Below are 7348 nucleotides of genomic sequence, written 5' to 3'. Positions count from 1 at the left end.
TGAAGCCAAGTTGGTGAAATGGCCTAGAAGAAATTTCTAGGAGAGTTTTTTATATGAAGAACCTCTTGACTTCCATACAAACCCTACTAAGGAGGAAAGCTTGACTCTATTATTGAATTTTTCCCCATATTGTTAGGTTGCAATACTAGATAAATTACCAACCTATCGAAGATTGTTTATTAGGGTAAAGTCCATCTTGTGCAAGTTTGCTATGTCAAACTTTGCTAAGTGTTTGTAGGAGCCAATCTATTCTTTACCTATCCAATCATAAGGGAATCTCTCATAAAATTATAATTTCTTTAATTATGAGAATCTCTAGTTGGAATTGAGGAATGAAACTGGCTTTCTTCTTTAAAACATCATGGACTTCATATTAAAAAAAAAAAGACAAGCAACAGAATGGTAGCAGCCTTCATGTAAGAAAGGTAAAGGAATGCACTTTCTTTTGCAAAACTTGTTTGATGGCTAATTCAATAGCTTATAAACTTTTTTACGTAAGATGTAGGTGTTACGACATTAGATCAATAGGTAGCTCCTAGCTTTGTAGTATGTGTAGTGATCCTAAGAAATAATAATAATAATAATAATAATAACAAAAATAAATAAATTAATAAATTAATTATATATATATATATATATATATATGCATCCTCAAGCCACTCGATGCTCACTCCCCCCGCCATGAAACACTCTCTCTCTCTCTCTCTCTCTCTCTCTCTCTTCAATTTCTCTCCGTCCATAAGCCGAATTAAAAAAACAAACACCATATCCGAGTTCTAACTTCGCTCCTCAACATTTTAATTGGAGTGGATTCGTCGTTTGGACGTCGTTAGCACCACTCCAGGACTAAGGTATAGGATTAATAGATTATATCAGGGTTTATTTTTAAAATATTTCCAATTAAACTTTGAGTACGTGATGAATTTAATTAGAATTGTGTTATTTAAAAAGATGTCTGATTTATGAGAGTATGTGAAATTAATTATGTCTTTGGTTTTAGATTTTATTTTAAAAAATATGCCTGAGTTAAATTAAATACAGGATTTGGAAAAAATAATAATATGTTTTTCTGAGTATTCAGGTAATGGAAATGGAAATTTTGAAATTTATTATATGTATGTTTTGGGAAAAACTAGGTATTGGAGTTTCAGTAAAAACCTAGAGATGTTATACCATTATTTCTCAAAGAAAATCTAACTACCCTAGTTAGATTATAACTGATTATACTATTTTTTTTTCAACAGGAAGAATATAGTCATTCAGGAAGATTATTATATTATTGAATTATCACTTCAAAGTGTGTGACATGAGTAATGAAATGTAGAAGATAAATAAACCTGTTAGAAATTTTATGAAAAATTACAGCAAGGATAGTTTTATACAGACTATGATTATGACAGATTTTACAGATTATGAAAATAACGTTCATATGGCTGTAAGCCGAATTTTAGTTCAAACGGTTTTTATGTTGTGAATTCAGTTCAGACGACTGATTGCCAAGCTATGAAATGATAGTTTTATATAAGATGACTACCAAGATTTATACAAGAATTGGGAACATGTTAATTTTATACTAGCTTGAAAATGAGATCATGTTACAGTTTTATTTTATAACTTGTATTATACGGTATTAGAACCCTGATGAACCAATTATATTCAGAGCATGGTACCGTAGCTAGCCAAATCAGTCAGTGCCACCACACTACTCAGATAGAGTGTTGGTGTATGGATAGTCGATTGTGCCTAGAGAAAAGTAGACTACCCCCCTAACAGTCCGAACCAGGCTGGGTAGGCCAATCGTACTTACAGACGCATTATGTTTGGTTTAGCGTGGTAAGCCAGTTATTGCTAAGTCCCTCCCATGGGTGCACAACCCGATCATGTGGGGTTATTACATGATATTATATGATTGTCCATTTAGAGAAAATCCTTTATGTATACAAATATCATATGATTTACGTACATAGAGAAACTTATTACAATAAAGTATGTTTATGTTGGAAAGTACGCTTTTTCAAATATATATATATATCTCTGTGTGTGTGTGTGTGTGTGTGTGTGTGAGAGAGAGAGAGAGAGAGAGAGAGTGAGTGAGTACATATTTACATGATATTATCAGTTAAAGCTAATTATTTGAAGTATATATTCATGCTACATCAAACCTCATATTGCCACACATTGATGATAATATATTCCGTCTTACTGAGAAGTGTCTCGCCCCATGATTATCCAATATTTTTCAGATGCCATGTGGAGTATAACAATGTTCAGAGTAGCACAATTGAAGCGTGGGTAGGATAGAAGGTTCTATTTAGAATAGATATTAAATAAATTTTGTTTTGATGAGTTCAAATTTTTAGGGATATGAATTGTGCTATTGGAAATGATATTATTATATTGGGATAATTAGTACTCTGTTAATTTGAATTTGAGGTCTTCCGCTGTCTGTATCAGTGATTATTATAATTTGAAATATTCAGGTTATTACAAGTGGTATCAGAGAATTGAACGAAATTTTTTGCGTTGTTAGAGTTAGTATCAGAGCTTAGGATACAAATTCTGTAGACTCTAGGGATGATTATTAACAAAGTATAGGTATGAAGCAGGATGAGGATAGGAATGGATAGGCTAGGTGTGGTAAAAGCGATCGGATATAGGATGCATAGTAGAGTAAAATACAGCAAGCAATTGGAATTTTGGAATTTTGACTCGCAACCGAAAGCAGAAATTCATTAAGGGTTTTCTATGACTTTTTCTGATACAGTTGGCAGTTCCAGAAAAGTCATGGCAAACCATTGACGTTTTTCTTCCGAAATGCTGCACTATGTTCTTTATCTTGTGTAAATAGTCACTGCAAGGAATGAGCTACCATTTGCAAAAATGAAATATTTGAAATAGAATTTTGTGCATTTTTGGAATGTGCGCACCTTTACACATTAGGGTGTACTCCTAGTTCCTTATGGTTTCCTTATGATTTAGTGCATAGATTTGAGAGCAACTGAAAGAATGTTAGTAGTTATCTTCGGATTTATATGCTTAGAAATCCGAAGGATTCTTTAATGGTGAAGTTCTTGGGGATACTGGTTATTCTAAGGTTTTATGAAAAGTTATAGTTCTTTGGTGTATGTTATTCTCTCTCGTATTTCTTGTACTTAAATAAAATATTCAATCTTTCCATGTGTCAGTCATGGGTCCTTAGATCACTTTCTAAAGAGAGTAGAGGGTCAAATTCAATTATAGACTGCCATAAAAATGTCACGGAAGTAAATGTAGATTTTTTTCGAGCAAAAGAGGAATAGAAGATATTCTTTTATAGCCCATGAGTCAAGCATCCAATGAATTTATAATTTCAAAGTGTGAGAATCTTTTTAATTGGTTAAAGAAAACAAGAAAAAAAATAATGGGATAAATTTAAATTAAATGGGGCCACACACAGAAGGATATGGAAATAATTATTTCAGGTAAGTATAAGAAGATCCTGCAATAAGAATCATATTACTAGCTCATAGAAATGTATGCAACACCCAAGAGAATATCAACTTGTAAAGGTGTTCTTCTCAACTTCAAATCATCGACGGTGATTGAGAGTTTTTAGAGGAATTTCCTTTGGGGGGATCACTACAGAAGTGTTTTAGATATATTAGAGATCTTCTATACGCATTAGATTAGTATATAATCATTATTATATGACCCTAGATTGAATTAAGCTTGGTGAAAGCTTCAAGGGCTTTGTAAGCTTCACTGAGATAGTAAAAAGCAGTCACTACTTCCGTGGATGTAGGAAAATTGCCAAATTACGTAAATTCTTATGTTTTTATTAATGTTGCTTTCATTTATTCTCATTGTTCAGCAGTTGTTAGGTTCGTATAGTTCATCATCGAGTGTTTGCTTGCCTGTTCCATTGATTGTTTGTGAGAGTTTATGTGAGGTCTTCCACTATGCACATTTGACGTCGACAATTGGTTTCTGATGGCTGATTGTTAAGAACAACAATCGATATCAGACCCGGATGATTGTTGGTGTGGTGAACAACACCACACCACGTGTTAGACCCTTATTGTCTTTGTTTTGAATTAAAGTTTATTCTTGATCCTTGTTTATTCAAATCAAATTGAAACAACATGGTTGATTTTATGATTTCCAAGTAGTTTTCATAGGAAGTGCACAAAGATGACATAAGCATAATTACATATGAAGCCAAGTTGAAATGGCCTAGAAGAATTTCTAGGAGAGTTTTTTATATGAAGAACCTCTTGACTTTCAATACAAACCCTACTAAGGAAGCTGACTCTATTATTTGGAATTTGTCCCCATCATTTGTTAGGTTGCAATACTAGATAAATTACCAACCTGTCGAAGATTGTTTACTTAGGGTAAAGTCCATTCTTGTGCAAGTTTGCTCTGTCAAAACTTTGCTGAGTGCAGGAGCCATCTATTCTTTACCTATCCAATCACTAAGGGAATCTATCATAAAATTATAATTTCTCTTAATTATGATTAATCTCTAGTTGGATTAAGGGATTGAACTGGCTTTCTTCTTTAAACGACTCGTGGACTTCAATTATTAAAAAAAAAAAAAAACAAGCACAGAATGTAGCAGCTTATCATGTAAGAAAGGCAAAGGAATGCACTTTCTTTTGCAAAACTTGTAAGATGTAGGTGTTACGAAATTAGATCAATAGGTACCTCCTAGCTTTGTAGTGTGTGTAGTGATCCTTTAAAAAAGAAAAAAAAAACAATAAATAAATAAATAAATTATATATATATATATATATATATATATATGTGCATCCTTAAGCCACCAGAGGCTTCAAGAGATTCAATTGAAATTGAATTTTAATTGCCCACACCCTCGGCCGTGAAACTCTCTCTCTCTCTCTCTCTCTCTCTCTCTCTCTCTCTCTCTCTCTCTCTCTCGCTCTCTCTCTCTCTCTCTCTCTCTCTCTCTCTCTCTCTCTCTCTCTCTCTTCAATTTCTCTCCGTCCATAAGCCAAATTAAAAAAAACAAACACCATATCTGAGTCCTAACTTCGCTCCTCAACATTTTAACTGGGGTGGATTCGTCGTTTGGACATCGTTGACACCACTCCAGGACTAAGGTAAGGAGAATAGATTATATCAGGTTTATTTTTAAAATATTTCCAATTAAATTTGAGTACGTGAATTTAATTAGAATTGTGTTATTTAAAATATGTCTGATTTTGATGGAGTATGTGAAATTAATTATATCTATGTTTAGATTTTATTTTAAAAATATGCCTAAGTTAAATTAAACTGCAGGGATTTGATTCTATCAGATTTTTGGGAATATGTTGGAATAATATAAATGTTTTTTTGAGTATTCAAGCACATGGAAATGAAAATTATGAATTTATTATATGTATATTTTGGGAAAATTTGGGTATTTGAGTTTAAGTAAAACCCTAGAGATAATTATACCATTATTTCTCAGCAGAAAAATATAATTATCCTGGGTAGATTATTAGATGATTATACTATTATTTTTCAGTAGAAGAGTATAGTCATCCTAGACAGATTATTATGTTGTCAATTATCACTCAAATTGTGTGGCATGAGTAATGAATATGTTACAACATAAATAAACCTATTATAATATTTTTTGAAAATATACGGCAAAGTATAGTTTTATACAGAATTATGATATGACAGATTTTTACAGAGTTATGAAATAACAGTTCAGATGGCTTTATGCCGAATTTAGTTCAAATGGCTTTATGTTGAATTCAGTTCAGACGGCTTATGCCAAGATATGAAATGACAGTTTTATATAGAGATATGTTATAATAGATTTTATACAAAATTGTGAACATGTTAGATTTTATACAGACTTTTAAAAATGAGATCATGTTACAATTTTTATTTTATAAATTGCATTATATGGTATTAGAACCCTGATGGACCAATTATATTCAGAGCACGGTATCGTAGCTAGTCAGATCAATCAGTGCCACCACACTACTCAAATAGAGTGTTGGTGTATGGATAGTCGATTGTGCCTAGAGAAGAGTAGACTACCCCCCTGATAGTCCGAACCAAGCTGTGTAGGCCAATCGTACTTACAGACGCGTTATGTTTGGCTTAACGTGGTAGGTTAGTCATTACTAAATCTCGCCCACGGGGCGCACAACCTGATCATGTGGGATTATTACATGATACTATATGATTGTCCATCCAAGGAAAATCCTTTATTTATACAAATATCAGATGATTTACGTACACAGAGAAATTTATTACAATAAAGTCTGTTTATGTTGAAAAGTATGTACTTTCAAATATATATATATATATATATGGGTGTGAGTACATATTTAAATGATATTATCAATTAAAGTTAATTATTTGAAGTATATATTCATGCTACACCAAAACTCATATTGCCACACATTGATGATAATCTATTCCGTCATACTGAAAAGTGTCTCACCCCATGATTATCCAATATTTTTCAGATGCAATGTGGAGTATAACAGTGTTCAGAGTAGCGCAGTAGAAGCGTGGGTGAGATAGAAGGTTCTATTTAGAATAGATATTAAATAAATTTTGTTTTGATGAGTTCAAATTTTTAGGGATATGAATTGTGCTATTGGGAATGATATTGTTTTATTGGGATAATTAGTACTCTGGTAATTTGAATTTGAGGTCTTCCACTGTTTGTATCAGTGATTTTTATAATATGAAATATTCAAGTTATTACAAGTGGTATCAGAGAAATTGAACGAAATTGTTTGGATCGTCACAGTTAGTATCAAAGCTTAGGATACAGATTATGTAGACTCTAGGGATGATTATTACCAAAGTACAGGTATGAAGTAGGATGAGGATAGGAATGGGTAGGCTAGGTGTAGTAAAAGTGATCGAATATAGGATGCGTAGTGGAGTAAAATACAGCAAGCAATTGGAATTTTGGAGTTTTGACTTGCAGCCGAAAGCAGAAATTCATTAAGGGTTTTCTATGACTTTTTCTATTATAGTTGGCAGTTCCAAAAAAGTCATGGCAAACCATTGACATTTTTCTCCCGGAATGCTACACTATGTTCTTTATCTTGTGTAAATAGTCACTGCAAGGAATGAACTACCATTTGCAAAAATGAAATATTTGAAATAGAATTTTGTGCATTTTTGGAATGTGTGCACCTTTACACATTAAGGTGTACTCCTAGTTCCCTATGGCTTTCTTATGATTTAGTGTGCATAGATTTGAGAGCAACTGAAAGAATGTTAGTGGTTATCTTCGGATTTATATGCTTAGAAATTCAAAGGATTCTTTAATGGTGAAGTTCTTGGGGATACTAGTTATTCTAAGGTTTTATGAAAAGTTATAGTTCTT

The sequence above is a fragment of the Malania oleifera genome, chromosome 7, assembly GCF_029873635.1.
Source record: "Malania oleifera isolate guangnan ecotype guangnan chromosome 7, ASM2987363v1, whole genome shotgun sequence".
In the NCBI taxonomy this organism is placed as follows: domain Eukaryota; kingdom Viridiplantae; phylum Streptophyta; class Magnoliopsida; order Santalales; family Ximeniaceae; genus Malania; species Malania oleifera.
Note: the sequence above shows the minus strand (reverse complement) of the source record.